This window comes from Schistocerca nitens, chromosome 6, assembly GCF_023898315.1.
Source record: "Schistocerca nitens isolate TAMUIC-IGC-003100 chromosome 6, iqSchNite1.1, whole genome shotgun sequence".
Lineage (NCBI taxonomy): Eukaryota > Metazoa > Arthropoda > Insecta > Orthoptera > Acrididae > Schistocerca > Schistocerca nitens.
The window spans coordinates 443,817,501-443,835,901 of NC_064619.1; the positions used below are offsets into that span (position 1 = coordinate 443,817,501).

The 18,401-nt window shown below is 42.8% G+C and overlaps 1 protein-coding gene and 1 pseudogene across 1 annotated transcript in view; one reads left to right on the forward strand and one right to left on the reverse strand.

The window, feature by feature from the left end:
- Window positions 1–12,324, reverse strand: part of LOC126262299 (uncharacterized oxidoreductase YjmC-like) — a 285,251-nt gene extending 272,927 nt beyond the window's left edge. Inside the window, exon 1 of the mRNA XM_049958838.1 lies at window positions 12,265–12,324. The gene's annotated coding sequence lies outside the window, so the exon portion shown is untranslated. The remainder of the gene's footprint in view (window positions 1–12,264) is intronic.
- Window positions 3,628–3,745, forward strand: LOC126263841 (5S ribosomal RNA; annotated as a pseudogene).
- Window positions 12,325–18,401: the final 6,077 nt, after the last annotated feature.

The window sequence follows — 18,401 nt, forward strand, 5'->3', positions numbered from 1 at the left end:
AGTTGGCAGCTATGGCCAGCGACAAAACAGCTGATCGCCTAATGCCGGGTGCGGGTGGTGTATAGAACTAACAAGCTACAAGCTACTCATGCGGCGCGGCGCCACACTTTGTTCACGACTCCCCCCCCCCCCCCCCCCTTTCTCACCACCACCGCCCATGCGTTTAAGTAACTTCTCGTCACCCTCAGTTTTAATGAGTCACTGTTGTCTAAGATTTTAAAATAATAATTTATTTATTTTATTTACCGTATGGCTTTTTAAGCACAATATTAAATATAATACAAAGTATAGCGCATGTAATTCACAGACATCTAAATGTTTTATATAATAAACTGCATCATTTGTTGTTGTCAGGAAATATAATAATATATTACTATATTGTAATTTCAATCCAGTTTGAGTACAACAGAGGTGTCTTGTTTCCATTTAAATAATCATTTGGCGAATGTGAATCTGAATGTACACATTGCATCACCCCGGTTCCCAGAACTCCTGAAGATAGACGTTGACTGTGGATATTGTATCACAGACACAGTCCCTTTGACTGTTCAGAGATGTCACTACCTGTAAACCCGTGCTAAGATGTAAGCAACCATGCATAAGCAGCGCCTATTAGAAGACCGAGACGGTCCGACAGCCATCATTTCCAGTCATTCCACCAGGAAGGCGGTATACAGCTCGTGTTGTCTGGAGTTCAACCATGCCTAGACCGTCAATACCGCGGTTCGCTCGCGTCCGCATTGTTACTTTGTACCAGGCGTCTCGAACCAAAGCGATGTTGTTTGGACATGGAGGAGACAGAGACAGGAACTGTCGATCACATGCCTCGCTCAGACCGCCCAAGGGCTACTACTACAGTGGATGACCACTGCCTATGTATTATGGCTCGGAGGAACCTGACAGCAACGCCACCATGTTGAATAATGCTTTTCGTGCAGCCACAGGACGTCGTGTTATGACTCAAACTGTGCGCAATACGCTGCATGATGCGCAACTTCATTCCCGACGTCCATGGCGAGGTCCATCTTTGCAACCACGACACCATGCAGCGTGGTACAGATTGGTCCAACAACATGCCGAATGGACCACTCAGGATTGGCATCACGTTCTCTTCACCGATGAGTGTCGCACATGCCTTCAACCAAACAATCGTCGGAGACGTGTTTGGAGGCAACCTGGTCAGGTTGAACCCCTTAGACGCACTGTCCAGCGAGTGCAGCAAGTTGGAAGTTCCCTGCTGTTTTGGGGTAGCATTATGTGGGGCCGACGTACGCCACTGGTGGTCATGGAAGGCGCCGTAAAGGCTGTACGATACAAGAATGCCATCCTCCGACCGATAGTGCAACCATATCGGCAGCATATTGGTGAGGCATTCGTCTTCATGGACGACAATTCGCGCCCCGATCGAGCACATCTTGTGAATCACTTCCTCCAGGAAAACGACATAGCTCGACTATGGCAGGAAGTTCTCCAAACATGAACCCTATCGGACATGCCTGCGATAGATTGAAAAGGACTGTTTATGGACGATGTGAGCCACCAACCTCTAAGGGATCTACACCGAATCGCCGTTGAGGTGTGGGACAATTTGGACCAAAAGTGCCTGATGTGGATAGTATGCCACGACGAATACAGGCATGCGTCAGTGCAAGAGGACGTGCTACTGGGTATTAGAGGTACCAGTGTGTACAGCAATGTGGACCACCACCTCTGAAGGTATCGCTGTATGGTGGTACAACAAGCAATGTGTGATTTTCATGAGCAATAAAAAGGGCGGAAATGATGTTTACGTTGACCTCTATTCCAATTTTCTGTACAGGTTCCGGAACTCTCGGAACAGAGGTGATGCAAAATCTTTTTTGATTTGTGTAGTTTCAGAGGCAAAATTCTTCAAATGCAGAAGTTTAGGATAGGCCTTACGATGACTGTTATTGCGAATGAAATAAAAAGTTTACTGTTACCAGTCCTATTCTGTTTTGGTTGTTTATTTTCACCATTAGATATACATTTAGTTTTTGGTCAAAAAACCTCCTCAAAACCGTGTTCTGAAATACTGTTTTGAACCTACACTAGACAGTGGCACACGTTACAGCATAACTTAAAAAAAAAAAAAACCCACAAATATGTCGTACTAAAACGTGTAAATCCATCTGATGATGGAGGTTTAAACCTTTGAAAAGCGTTGTGGACATAACAAATCAATGACTGGTGCTAGAAAAGTAGTTGTTTCATTCACAGAATTCTTTGACATAATTCGAACACAAAATATCTTCGTTTCATCTTGTACTGTACACTATTCTTCAAGCAGCACTTTCTGAACCTGGCTCAAAAACTGAGGACTCGAAACAACATTCTCCATAAGGTATTAGGAACTACATGAGGATCTTCAGCAACCAACCTGTGGTGTTCAGCCTTGGGTTCGGGGTATTCAAGTGCTGAGTACTGTGCATCTGTTTGGATGAACAGTCATCGTACAAGACGTGGTGACAGCAGCCTGAATACTACGATTCACGTAACATCTGGCGCAGTCAGATGTACTCCAGTTCGTTGTCTTTTTATGCTGTCTGGTATAATGCCTCCTGATCTACGCATATCTATGCCCTAATGAGGGAATTCCGCAAGATCTCCAAGAATCCTAGTCTAGGAGGAGGAGGGGGCAGGGGTGGAGGGAGGAGGAGATTAGTGTTTAACATGTCCCGTCGACAACAAGGTCATTAGAGACGGAGCACAAGCTTGGATTAGGGAAGAATGGGGAATGAAATCAGCCGTGACCTTTCAACGAAACTATTTCGGCATTTGCCTGAAGCGATTTAGGGAAATCACGGGAAACCTAAATAAGGACGACCGGATGCGGGTTTGAAGTGTCATCCTCCCGAATGAGAGTTCAGCACCGCCTCACTCGCTAGTCCTGGTCTACCCGCGCATAGTGACTTGCCACTTCTGAATCTCAAAAGGCTAAAATTGCGCAACCAATCCTGTGTGATGCTGCTGACATGCATGGAAGGATTTTAAACCTCTTGACGAATGGGAAGGTCGATGGGAAGCAGTCAAATCTTTACAGCTGATAAGACTTCCAAGTAGATCCCACGTACCACGCAAGACCTGGACTGCTCTGAACAGAGTCAGAACGGGCCATGGCCGATGTAGAGATGCTCTCCACAAGTGGAAACGCTCTCTAATCCCGACTCTGACTGTGAAGCTCCACACCAGATTTTCATCACATTTTCAGTGACTGCAAAATTCGAGCCTGTCACAGTGGTAACTACCCGCTGGCAACTCCAGATGCTGTGCGCTGGATTTAAGGACTGGATATTCAGTTTTTGAAGCACAAGCACTACGAAGTTTCTATCTGTAAATATGTATATTTATATGTAAGTATATGTAATCACTGATATGTCTGTACTAGCCAGTGCTAAATAGATATTGTAACAAAACATTTATACATATTACTAAAAGCTCGACGCTATATTTTCTGTCCGTATGAGAAGGCTAATCTCAAGAATTACCGCAGGCATTCTGATATTGTTGCCGCTGTTAGAGAGACCGGTTTCTGAGAAATGTTTGTGTATGTAATTTATAATTTAGTAGTGATGAATGTGAACTATATATGCTGTTAAGCATTCAATAGGCAACGGCCTTGCCGCAGTGGATACACCGGTTCCCGTGAGATCACCGAAGTTAAGCGCTGTCGGGCGTGGTCGGCACTTGGATGGGTGACCATCCAGGTCGCCTTGCGCTGTTGCCATTTTTCGGGGTGCATTCAGCCTCGTGATGCCAATTGAGGAGCTACTCGACCGAATAGTAGCGGCTTCGGTCAAGAATACCATCTTACCGACCGGGAGAACGGTGTGCTGACCCCACGCCCTTCCTATCCGCATCCTCCACAGAGGATGACACGGCGGTCGGATGGTCCCGGTAGGCCACTCGTGGCCTGAAGACGGAGTTAAGCATTCAATATTTAATTGGCATTTGGACTGCCATCTTGTGGCAATTATGGGAGTTTGTGAGCTGGCCAGCTACAGATGAGTTCGTATCTGGCGGGAACATCAATAAAATGAACAGGCGTTGCAACTCCAGAGAGCAGTGAAGCTTGACCGGACCCTGTCGCGGTTTTTTGCTTTTATGTCAAAGCTGTAGCAAAAGGCTCGAGGCATTGCGGTTCTACCTGTGGACTAACGAAGTGTCAGATTTGTGGTTCGCGACAGCTACGGTACACCAGTGAATGCCTACCTTTTCCTGGCTGAAATCTTTTCTACAGACAGTCAGGTCGCAAAGAAATCCACGGGGGTTAATCCTTCGGAACTCAGCCGAGAAGTATCACGTATTACAAAAAGATTGTAATTATTTAAAATTTTGTAAATGTAACTGAAAGTCTTGGTAGTGATGTGTGACCACTGTTATCAAAAGAAACTATAAGAAATTTAAAAAAAAAAGCTGGATGATTTCGGAAAAAAGGTAATAGATGTTTTTAGCTTTCAAATTGATGGAGCACAGCAATCAGTCGTCCTTTCCTTTCAAGTTTTATGAATGCAAATCTAGATTTCGTCTAGTGCCTAGCCATTATCAGTGCACTATTTCAGAGTTTCAATACACGCCCTAGAACGTCGGTCCCCTGTTGTTCGAGCTTCTGTCACAGTTCATTCAAGACTGCAGTAAAGATCTTGAACGAACTGTGACAGAAGCTCGATCAACAGGGGACCGTCTTACTAGGGCATTCCTAATGGAAGGTAAAATGATAAAGCTGTTTTTAGACCTGTTTCTTTCATTTCTCATTACTCGTTTCGTGCCCTGCTAGTCTTCAAGTGACCTCATAAAATTATAGAAACAAATATAACGTTAAACAGTGTATATAAAACACACCTATCGTAAATAAGAAATTTAGTTGTAACATATTTGCACAACAACTATTTTTTGACAGGTGAATACATACCATTTTACGTAAATGTTAACTATAACTTTGACAACTAAATGAAAAATCGTCAGGAAAACTACGAAATAAAACAAAATAGCACCAGTTACTAGATACGATGGCCGGCCGGAGTGGCCGAGCGGTTATAGGCGCTTCAGTCTGGAACCGCACGACTGCTACGGTCGCAGGTTCGAATCCTGCCTCGAGCATGGATGTGTGTGATGTACTTCGGATAGTTAGGTTTAAGTAGTTCCAAGGGGCTGATGACCTTAGAAGTTAAGTCCCATAGTGCTCAGCGCCATTTGAATCATTTTTAGATACGATGACCTAACTTGAACAAAACTACAGTACAACGATAGGGACGTCCTCTTTTGCCTGCTCGGTAAACAATCCATCAACAGAAGGTTTGACTATAGCGGCGCTGCTGCACGTCATTATCTCTCCTTTTTCATTAGTTACATATTCGTCCATAATCACAGTCAGTGTTAAAATGATACATGAAATAAAATATGTATTTATAAAATTTTAATAGCTATTATTGCCATCCTAATTGCTGTGGTATGTCTACTTATCATTTTTGGACATCCGCCATTTAAAAGATTACAGAAACAACGAAGGAAAAAAAAAACATTTTTGGTGCAGATAGTTTTATTAGTTCTATTTATTTGTCGTCAGAGTCGTTGGCGGCGACATGTATGAATAAAATCTTTTCGACTAAAATGCTGGAGCTTTCGATGGCTACCTCCGCTATCGCTGTCAGGAGTACAGACCTCTGATTGCCGGGGCTGGTACTGTTTTCTGTTTATGGAGGCACGATTACAGCCTCTGACAGCAATCAAAGTGTGTCGAAACGCCGCTTGCGCGGAAGGTCAGTTGCGGAGCTCACTGCAGCTCCAGTTCGCCGCGGGACCGAGTGACGTCATATGGCATGTGGGGCCGGCGCCACGTTTGAAACAGCCGCTCCCGCCACCCTACAAGTTCCAAGCATCCGTCCGCTTCCTTTCGCTAACCAAAGCCCGCCACCACGCTTTACTAGCAGTGTACCCTCGTTTCTGTTAAAACTGTTGTTATATATTAGAATTTCAGCTGACTCCTTTTTTTTTTGTTTCTCAAAAAATTCGTCTTTAAAATTTACACACTTTTGCATGTGGTCGAGCCAACACTGAAAACAGTTTTTCCATTCTTATGTTGGCGCCTCAAAAATATGGGAAAGACTCAAAAAGCTTTTTGAGGTGATCGAAATCGTTGTCCACGCTTTTAGGCAGTTAGGCGATAAATCTTGGAATATATTGGCAATGAGGCATAAATTATAGGTTTTTTCTCCGCTGTTTCTTATACTATGTGTGTGCTTGTATTACCATGATAAAGAATGGTTTCTTAATCTATTATCAGTTTTTCAGTTCTTCTGTAAAGTGATTTCTGGCGTTCCCCAATTTAGTGTTATAGGCCCTTTGCTGTTCCTTATCTATATAAACGATTTGGGAGACAATCTGAGCATCTGTCTTCGGTTGTTTGCAGATGACGCTATAGTTTATCGACTAATAAAGTGATCAGGAGATCAAAACAAACTGCAAAACGATTTAGAAAAGATATCTGAATGGTGCGAAAATTGGCAGTTAACTCAAAATAATGAAAAATGTGAGGTCATCTACATGAGTGCTAAAAGGAATCCGTTAAACTACGGTTACACGGTAAATTAGTTACATATAAAGGCTGTAAATTCAACTAAATACCTAGGAATGACAATTACTAACAACTTAAATTGGAAGGAATACTTAGAAGATGTTGTGGGGAAGGCTAACTAAAGACTGCGTTTTATTGGTAGGATACTTAGAAAATGTAACATATCTACTATGGAGACTGCCTACACTATGCTTGTCCGTCCTCTTTTAGAATACTGCTGCGCAGTGTGGGATCCCTATCAGATTGGACTGACGGAGTACATCGATAAAAGTTCAAAGAAAGGCAGCACGTTTTGTATTATCGTGAAATAAGGGGGAGTGTGTCACTCAAAAGGTACAGGATTAGGGCTGGACATCATTTAAAGAAAGACGTTTTTCGTTGCGACGGAATCTTCTCACGAAATTCAAGTCACCAACTTTCTCCTCCGAATGCGAAAATATTTTGTTGACAACGACCTACATAGGGAAAAACGATCACCACGATAAAATAAGGGAAATCAGAGCTCGTACGGAAAGACATAGGTGTTCGTTCTTTACGTGCGCTATACGAAATTGCAATAACAGATATTTGTGAAGGTGGTTCGATGAACCCTCTCCCAGATTTGCAGAGTATCCATGTAGATGTAGACGTAAGTAAGTCGCGTCAGTATTTTCTAACCAAAATTTGTTAAACTGACTCGGTAAGAGGCAGAGCCTGCCTTTTCGAGGTTTTAGAGCATTTTCCCTGTCTCGTGTGCTACGAACATTCAACAAGTAATGCAACACTTTGTTTCTGAGAGCGACTCGATTATATTCAGGATTGCATTGCACTATATTATTCCCCTCTCTTTGGGCTACAGAACCCATTTTTGCAACGTATTCTCAACTCAATGCGATGTACTTACGCAACCTTAATGGGAGGGCCATGTACGCCAACGTACACCACTGGCCATTAAAATTGCTACACCAAGAAGAAATGCAGATGATAAACGGGTATTCATTGGACAAATATATTTTACTAGAACTGACATGTGATTACAGTTTCACGTAATTTGGGTGCATAGATTCTGAGAAATCAGTTCCCAGAACAACCACATCTGGCCGTAATAACGGCCTTAATACGCCTGGGCATTGAGTCAAACAGAGCTTGGATGGCGTGTACAGGTACAGCTGCCCATGCAGCTTCAACACGATACCACAGTTCATCAAGAGTAGTGACTGGCGTATTGTGACGAGCCAGCTGCTCGCCCACCATTGACCAGACATTTTCAATTGGTGAGAGATCTGGAGAATGTGCTGGCCAGAGCAGCAATCGAACATTTTCTGTATCCAGAAAGGCCATTACAGGACCTGCAACATGCGGTCGTGCATTTTCTTGCTGAAATGTAGAGTTTCTCAGGGATCAAATGAAGGGTAGAGCCACGGGTCGTAACACATCTGAAATGTAACGTCCACTGTTCAAAGTGCCGTCAATGCGAACAAGAGGTGACCGAGACGTGTAACTAATGGCACCCCATACCATCACGCCGGGTGATACACCAGTATGGCGATGACGAATACACGTTTCCAACGTGCGTTCACCGCGATGTCGCCAAACACGGATGCGACCATCATGATGCTGTAAACAGAACCTGGATTGATCCTAAAAAATGACGTTTTGCCATTCGTGCACCCAGGTTCGTCGTTGACTACACAGTCGCAGGCGCTCCTGTATGTGATGCAGCGTCAAGGGTAACTGCAGCCATGGTCTCCGTGCTGATGGTCCATGCTGCTGCAAACGTCGTCGAACTGTTCGTGCAGGTGGTTGTTGTCTTCCAAACGTCCCCATCTGTTGAATCAGGGATCGAGACGAGGCTGCACGATCCGTTACAGCCACGCGGATAAGATGCCTGTCATCTCGACTGCTAGTGATACGAGGCCGTTGGGATCCAGCACGGCGTTCCGTATTATCCTCCTGAACCCACCGATTCCATATTCTGCTAACAGTCATTGGATATCGACCAATGCGAGCAGCAATGTCGCGATACGATAAACGCAATCGGGATAGGCTACAATCCGACCTTTATCAAAGTAGGAAACGTGATGGTACGCATATCTCCTCCTTACATGAGGCATCACAACAACGTTTCACCAGGCAACGATGGTCAACTGCTGTTTGTGTATGAGAAATCGGTTGGAAACTTTCCTCATGTGAGCACGTTGTAGATGTCGCCACCGGTGCCAATGTGTGAATGCTCTGAAAAGCTAATCATTTGCATATCACAGCATCTTCTTCCTGTCGGTTTAATTTCGCGTCTGTAGCACGTCATCTTCGTGGTGTAGCAATTTTCATGGCCAGTGGTGTGGTATCTATGTGCTGGTCGACGCCGGAGGGAATGCCTTGCTGCATCAATAACTTCCCCATCAGCCACGTACTGCATCTCGCGCACTGCATCCTTCATTGGACCGAACAGAGGCCTTGCGTTGTCTTGAGAAATTCGTTGCATTTTTGTGGCGACGAACACGCTGAAGTCCAATAATGCATCAGTCACAGTTATGTGCGGCCGGCTGGCACGTGGAAGATCGGACTGGTTTGTGTGACCTTGTTGCGTTGACGACAGACGCCTCGCCCAACATTCATCGTGCTTTTGTTTACTAGTAGGTCTCCGTATACATTCTGCAGCCAGCTATGGATATCTGCGGAGCTCTTGTTTCCCACCAAAAGAAACACAATGACAGCTCTCTGCTTGGAACGCACTTCCGTTACAGACGCCATTTTGAAGGCTACATATAGCTCTGCCACCTATCGGAACTTTATGAAACTAACTGTAGGGGCTCGAGCAGGAATATTCCACGACGGCCCGCAACAAATTCTGCATTTTTCCAACTGAAATTGGCCGAGAAAAGAAGTGTGTTGTATTATTTATTGAACGCCCCTCGTATTTTGCACACCTGGTGGAATAGTTTTGTCATCACATAGCACTATTATTTAAAATGGGTGGTCTTTTTAACTGTAGAAAATTGCAGTTAAAATATTCACATAAATATGACGTGGCACCGAAGAACAATCTCAAATTAGCAAAATGAAAGAGTGCCGTGAACGCTGCCGTGCCGGGAAGCACGCTACAGTCGTCCCCAAACTAAGGCGCCCATGTCTGTGCGGCTGCGACCCCGAAACTTGTGGTGAACAAATAAATTCAAGAAAAATTAAGAACGTAGATGTACAACCGTTGGTTACAGGAAAAATACTTTATCAGCTGCCGACCCACTCATAAAAATTCTACTTACAAAACATGGAGACCACGAAAAACTTTTCGATGAACTTCAGTTTAGTGTGACTGTTTACTAATCTACTTCAGGCGTTATTAATAGGCTGTCGTGCATTCATAAGCCGCCACGACAACGATTCGCGTGTTAATCTGAATATACATACCAATTTGCCGGGCCGGCCGCGGTGGTCTCGCGGTTCTAGGCGCGCAGTCCGGAACCGTGCGACTGCTACGGTCGCAGGTTCGAATCCTGCCTCGGGCATGGCTGTGTGTGATGTCCTTAGGTTAGTTAGGTTTAAGTAGTTCTAAGTTCTAGGGGACTGATGACCACAGCAGTTGAGTCCCATAGTGCTCAGAGCCATTTGAACCATTTTGAACCAATTTGCCGCTTAGCTTCTATGCTATCATTGAAGGACAAACAGTCTTATCTGACGGATTATTCACACATATTTACAGCCTCCGGCATTCTTACAGTGAGGAAGAAATTGTGTGTTAGTGTATGAGTCTATGCAGCAGAATAAAACACTTAATAGGTTTTGCATTTGTCGTATGAAAACGGTAATTTCCTCACGTGTTGTGTGCTGAGTCAGATACAATAGTTATCTGCGTGCATTTGCTCAATCGCCCCATTCAACAGTGTTGCGTCAGCATGTTATCAAAGCACACTTATCTGAGAGATACCGGCGTAATACGTATCACAATCCTCGTCCCCAGACTACTGGCGTGGTAGCCATGTGACTAATATGTGAATAGATCTCATTTCCGGATCCACATACACCACAGGGAAAGAAATTCGAGAATCTCAAAGACAACAGCAAAATCACGAAACGGTTTTTTCAGTCGTGTGTACAGCAGCAAGAAAGACTCCTTCTGACAGAGGAGGTACAGAGATAAGACAAATGAGAATAGCAAGAAACGCGATACACAACTAAATTAAACTCAGAAACGCAAAATTTCAACAGTTCTCTTAATAAGGAAAAAAGAAAGAAAGTAGAGACTGGCGCGCGGGGAAAAAAAGCACAAGAATGAGAAAATTTTGTTTAAAAAATCTGAAAAGAAATGGAGAACCAACGAAAATTAAGATGTAGCGCAATATACTAATGTAGTACGTTGTGTCTGAGAATGACTTCCTCGTTCGACGCGCAAGTCGCCGAAGTGGCGTCAAATCGAAAGACTTGCACCAGGCGAACGGTCTACCCGACGGAAGGCTATCGTCAAACGACATTTATTTATTTATTTATTTATTTTTTTACTGTTGCTCGTAGCCTAATTAATTCGTGAGCATCGGTCATCGCACTAAATACTTCGCCGTTAACACTTCGTATTGCACGAGTTACTACATGATAATACTGCTTCCACATGGGAATACCTTTGTACACAACTTCACTCGAATGCATCTGACAGTCCTCTTACACATTTGAACTCCAATATCCCAAAGTCTTTAGCAGTCTTCATTTCAACAGAAATTAGCGAAAAACTGGAAAAAAGGATTTTTCATATGTTTACTAAATACAGTGAAATAGGACGAAATTATCTGCATTTCTCTTGCAATCAACATGTTGTCAACTATTTACTTTTGTACCCTTTCTCGTGCGCACAATATCATTATGTTTAATTGTTACTATTACTGTACATTTACTGCATCTCCATCGCTACTCCTAGCGACTTCTAAGTCACTGTTGAGATACTAAAAGTACAATTAACTACGACATCGCCACAGTAATTGCTAAAATCTTTTCTGCCTTAAATGTATCTAAAGCTGGGAAGGTTGGAGCATGATAGTGTCACCTCAAACCCCCTCTCTTCCAGCCCCGATATTTTGATTGTGGTGTAGGTTAGGTTGGAAGATGACAATTTAGTTGAAAATTGACGAAGCCAACGAATTTGAATACGCAATAAAGGTTGCGATAACTGATATGTGGTCAGAGGTCTACGTTAATTCTATATTTAACGAACTTTTTTTTTCGTATAAATAACAAACTTCACGTAAAGTCAGAAAAGTATTACACAACAGACAAATCTCTGATAAGTATTTTTGAGCGTAGTATGTACGTGTGTGGTACATAAATCACGAAAAACTTCCGCTGCAGGGCAATATCTTGGTTCCGTTATCATCATTCACGATATATTATTATCGTTATGAATTTAACAATAAATAATATTATTGCCAAAAATTTTGGTGTGAAAAACCGTGCCCTGAAGTAAGAGAAGGCCTGGAGGTCGTCATCTGATTAAACAAACAAATAAAGAAATAAAATTTAGCAGTTTATAAGCTGACAGATATTTTTACTGAAAAGCTCTCACTCGAAAATGCGTGAACCGAGGTGTTTTAAATTATCGACAGGTTGCGAAGTGACAATGTTGGTAAATAGAGTGTTTCCTGTGTCATTCGTACCTAGTCGCACGAACTGCGCGGAGCATCTAATGGTGTGACGTCATCACCCACCTCTGAGGTTGTTATGCAGAGCAGACGCCGGCCGGCTGCTCGCTGTGGCCACTCGGCTGGCGGTCCCCGAACTGAGCCACAGGGCGCCGTCGCGCATGCGCGGAGATAGACAGACAGCGCGGTTACGCGCAAGCGCTACTTCGCTCAATGTCACGCCTTCGCGTTACGTAATCCGCGGCACTTGCCTGGACAACGTTCGGCGTCGCGTCACTGTCAGTCCTTGCAGGTTAATTACGCTAAGTACCTCAGCTGAATTAAGGACACCTGTCTGTTATACGCATTGCTTCTCTGCGTTAGTAGCTAGATGAGTACCACTATCTCTTCACTCACGAGGTGTGGTACACTAGACTCGCTAATCCGGCCCTCAGTACTCCGGCCTCTCAGTAATCAGGCGCACATCCAAAAACACGTGCACAATGAATTATCGTGCGCAACAATGCTTAGTTAAACAATGCTTTACATACTGTATTTGAAACTGTACCGTTCTTTACAGTTTGAAATCACGTCTTCTAAAAGGAAACACGTTACGCTAAAGCAAAAGCTCGAAATTTTAGATAAGTTAAATCGAGGTTCTTCGCAGAAGGCCGTTGCTGCTGAGTTCAATGTTGGACGAGCAACTATTTATGACATCAAAAAGAAAGATGTTATTGGACAACACTCAACACAAATCTATAGTGAGTTGGGAAAACGGAAGGTTAGGCGGAAGAGTGAGAATGAAGAACTGGACGTAGCTGTTTATAGATGTTTGATACAACAACGCACTAAAGGAATTCCAGTCAGTGGCCCGATTATAAAGGTAAAAACAGCTGCATTTAACAAACAACTTGGCGGTAGTAACTTGTTTGCAGCAAGCGAAGGTTGGCTTTGTTGTTGTTGTTGTTCTGGTCTTCAGTCCTGAGACTGGTTTGATGCAGCTCTCCACGCTACTCTATCCTGTGCAAGCTTCTTCATCTCCCAATACCTACTGCAACCTACATCCTTCTGAATCTGCTTAGTGAATATATCTTTTGGTTTCCCTCTACGATTTTTACCCTCCACACTGCCCTCCAATACTAAATTGGTGATCCCTTGATGCCTCAGAACATGTCCTACCAACCTATCCCTTCTTCTAGTCAAGTTGTGCCACAAATTCCTCTTTTCCCCAATCCTATTCAATACCTCCTCCTTAGTTATGTGATCTACCCATCTAATCTTTAGCATTCTTCTGTACCAACACATTTCGAAAGCTTCTATTCTCTTCTGGTCCAAACTAGTTATCGTCCATGTTTCACTTCCATACATGGCTACACTCCATACAAATACTTTTAGAAACGACTTCTTGACACTTAAATCTATACTCGATGTTAACACATTTCTATTCTTCAGAAACGCTTTTCTTGCCATTGCCAGTCTACATTTTATATCCTCTCTACTTCGACCATCATCAGTTATTTTGCTCCCCAAATAATAAAACTCCTTTACTACTTTAAGTGTCTCACTTCCTAATCTAATTCCCTCAGCATCACCCGACTGAATTCGACTACATTCCATTATCCTCGTTTTGCTTTTGTTGATGTTCATCTTATATACTCCTTTCAAGACACTGTCCATTCCATTCAACTGCTCTTCCAGGTCCTTTGCTATCTCTGACAGAATTACAATGTCATCGGCGACCCTCAAAGTTTTTATTTCTTCTCCATGGATTTTAATACCTACTCCGAATTTTTCTTTTGTTTCTTCGCTGCTTGCTCAATATACAGATTGAATAACATAGGGGAGAGGCTACAACCCTGTCTCACTCCCTTCCCAACCACTGCTTCCCTTTCATGTCCCTCGACTCTTATAACTGCCATCTGGGTTTCTGTAGAAATTGTAAATAGCCTTTCGCTCCCTGTATTTTACCCCTGCCACCTTCAGAATTTGAAGAGAGTATTCCAGTCAACATTGTCAAAAGCTTTCTCTAAGTCTACAAATGCTAGAAACGTAGGTTTGCCTTTCCTTAATCTTTCTTCTAAGATAAGTCGTAGGGTCAGTATTGCCTCACGTGTTACAACATTTCTACGGAATCCAAACTGATCTTCCCCGAGGTCGGCTTCTACCAGTTTTTCCACTCATCTGTAAAGAATTCGCGTTAGTATTTTGCAGCTGTGACTTATTAAACTGATAGTTCGGATATTTTCACATCTGTCAACACCTACTTTCTTTGGGATTGGAATTATTAAATTCTTCTTGAAGTCTGAGGGTATTTCGGCTGTCTCATACAAATTACTCACCAGATGATAGAGTTTGGTCAAGGCTGGCTCTCCCAAGGCCGTCAGTAGTTCTAATGGAATGTTGTCTACTCCCGGGCCTTGTTTCGACTCAGCTCTTTCCGTGCTGTGTCAAACTCTTCACGCAGTATCTTATCTCCCATTTCATCTTCATCTACATCATCTTCCATTTCTATAATATTGTCCTCAAATACATCGCCCTTGTATAGACCCTCTATATCATGTCTTCCCAACCTGTGGTCCGTGGACCCCTTAGGGGTCCGCCGGCTCTTTCTAGGGGGTCCGCGGCCACCTTTCACCAAATCGTTTAAAGTAATGAGTAAAATTATTGGATAAAAATGTGAAAATCAAAATCATATCTTTTTTTTCGTGTGAAAAACATGTGTACTTTTACTTCAGGTCGTACCCCCAAGCAGCCTTTGCGGTTCCTAAGTGAGAACGTATACACAGTTTAGTGCCAGAGGATGCGGCTTCTCTGATCGACTGTTCAGCAACAGTACGGGGGTCATTTGTGCCTCGGGTCACGGCGCTAGATGCGCTGAAACCTTTTACGCATGCGCGGAGCGAGCTTTGTCGACCAATCACAGCGCTCGCTGGCACGTAGGCGGCCCCAGGCATTATTAAATGTTAAACTTGCTTTGTCAGTGCATTACCTATTTCATAAGTCGAATTTTGACCAGTTTATTTCTTCTAACATGCATCGGCGGCTGAAGTCAGGATCATTGAAGAAGGTTGCAGTTTCTCCATCGCCTTCACAACAAGGTAAGTTTCCAGTCGAAATGAATGAGGAGGGAGGACGACCAAAGGAAGACTTTACATACATTTGAACATTTTTCTTCGAATTTCACCAAAAACGTCACACACACACACACACACACACACACACACGACTGTTACGAAATATGCATGTTCCTTACACAACAGTAGCCAAATAGTGGAAGTGAACAGACCATAAGCGGAAGCTTGTCAACAGCGAACAGTTAGGGCGTGATGTTGGTTGTTCTTGGAGGAAGACAGCTCCATCGTGTAAAATTTCAATTACCAAATAATTTTAATAAGGCTATAGTGTGTTGAACAAAGGGAGTAAATCCACTAGTAAGTGTCTGGATAAAGTGGGAATTCAAATTGGATCGTTAATTTCAAGTTATTTTAATTCATCTCTAAACCAAAGACTATTGATACTTCGGGGGGGGGGGGGGGGGAGGGGGGAGGGGGGAGGGTCATTGGGAACATGGAACTTGCATTAAGAAGCTTTCAGTTCCCATGGGTTTCGCTCTGAAATTTAAAGTTACTGTGCTCTTGACTGACTAGGGGTCCGCCATGGATTTTCGACTGAAGAATGGTCCGCCAGCTGAAAAGGTTGGGAAGCCCTGCTCTATATACTCCTTCCACCTTTCTGCTTTCCCTTCTTTGCTTAGAACTGGGTTTCCATCTGAGCTCTTGATATTCATACAAGTGGTTCTCTTTTCTGCAAAGGTCTCTTTAATTTTCCTGTAGGCAGTATCTATCTTACCCCTAGTGAGATAAGCCTCTACTTCTTTACATTTGCCCTCTACCCATAGGTTGGCTATAAAACTGGAAAAAATGACATGGCATTCGGTAGATGACAGTCACCGGGGAAGGTCGCTCAGTTAACGATAAGTATGCTGATGAGTTTGTAAGCAAGATACGGTAGATAACAGAGGAAGAAGATTTAACTGCTGATGCCGTGTATAATGCTGATGAAACAGGACTCTTTTACAAATGCTTCCTTCAAAAACATTTGCTGACAACAACGAGAAGGAAGCTCGTGGTTTCAAGCAACAGAAACAGCGCTTAAAATTAATGGCGTAATGCAAATGGGATACATAAACTACCACTTATGGTGATTGGAAAATCACCAAATCCACCTTGTTTTCAACACACTGACATAAATACTCCACCAGTGCAGTATTGCGCTCAGAAGAAAGCGTGGATGGACAGACAAATATTCTCTCGGTGGTTCCATGAAACGTTTGTACCAGCAGTGAGCAAAGAGCTAAAGAAGAAAGAGCTTCCACTGAAAGCTATCCTTATAATTGACAATTCTCCCAGTCATACTTCAGATGTTTCTCTAAAGTCAAATGGTACACAAGCACCCTTTCTCCCACCCAATGTGACAGACCTAATTCAGTCCATGGACCAGGGAATGTTGGAATTAGTTAAACGTCATTATCGACATTCACTTCTCGTCTCCTTGCTGAACGAAAGTGAAAACGACTCTATCGAGGCAATGCCGAAGGCGTGGAAAGCAATTACCATACCTTACGTTGTTTTCCAAGCAGCCGAAGCATGGGATAAAGTGGAGAGCGCTACTATAATGAAGAGCTGGAGAAAATTGTGGCCATGCAGTGATGCCGAGTTGGGTCCAGTAGTGAGTGACAGCAATTCGGAATTATCAATTACTTTGTACACTGACATTTTCCACAACCTTCAAGGAGGAGAAGAAAATGATGATGAAGATGTTACTAAGTGGCTGTATGAGGAAAACTATGATACGGACTAAACTTTAACAGACGAAGAAATAATCAAAAGAGTGCAAGAAGGTAATAATGAAAGTGATGAAGAAGAGGACACAGAAGGAGAGAGAGCATGAAGATTGCTCAAACTGCTTGTGCTGAAGCTGCGCGGTCCTCCTGGAGTATATTATACAACAACCAATACATGTAGTACAGATGTAATGGTTGTAAAGCGTTTGCGTGATAAAGCATGCCACCGTCACGTATCATCATTGCGACAGTTAAAAATTAGGGACATGTTTCATACTGAGTGATACGACTGTATAATTATGTGCAGTATAGTGTACACACAAGGACTAAGTTTTTTTGAAAATTAATGTATTTTTGGATTTAATAAAGTATATCCTCTATGTTTTAAAATTGTATCCCTCGGTTTAATAAAGTATGTTTTCAAAATAAATAAAAAACAAACTGAATGAATATAATAAATTTCAGACACTCAATAATCCGGCAGTTCAGCTAATCCGTCACCCATATGTGCCACGAATGGCCGGATTAGCGAGAGTCTAGTGTATCTGACAGCGTGAGAAATTTTGAACTCACTGTCCAAGGCGAGGTCTGGCGGAATGATCCTATACACCCCCCCCCCCCCCCCCCCCGCAAATAATCTCCTTAAATCACGAACTCTGCAATGCTTCGTCGTCGGTTGTATTAGCTCCTTTTTTTATTGTTGTTGGCACGTGTTGCTGACACGTTTTGGGGCACCTAGACCGCGCCTGTTGACCTACATACTTGCTTTCCTCATTATAGTAGAAAAATGTATTCGCAGGAACGTATTATTTTTAAGGATCCCAAATTTGATGCAATTGTTAGTTGTCGGATGGAGATAGACGTCAGTGACACAGATCAAGAAACAGACGAAAAAGAAAATTATTTTACAGTAGCCGATGATCATCGTTGTTCTGCTAGCGGAGGATCATTCAGAGAAAGAACTTACGGACATTTGCGATGCAGATCTTTCTTTTTCTCCAATAAAGTATTTAAAAGTGTTAGTTAACATCAAATTTGTTATGAGCGGTGAAAAGAAAAATCTAGATCGTGGCACTGAATGTCAGTTTGCAGACTTTCTTTTTGTTCCTACAGAGGGCAGTTTTTATGTCCAAGTTTAAATCCTGGAAATTTAGTTTTATGTGAAAATTTACTTGTTACAGAGATAGTACAATTTTTCAGACTGTAAAATTCAGAACCGTTCGTGTATTGTTTAAAAACCAGCAAAAAAGTGCTAAAAAGTAGACTAATATAGGCTTCATTTAGTTCAATAAAATCAACAAGGAGTGTGTTTAAGCAAAGTTTAAATAATTGTAAAAATTATAGATACATAAATTAGATATTTAAAATGATTTGCGCTTAA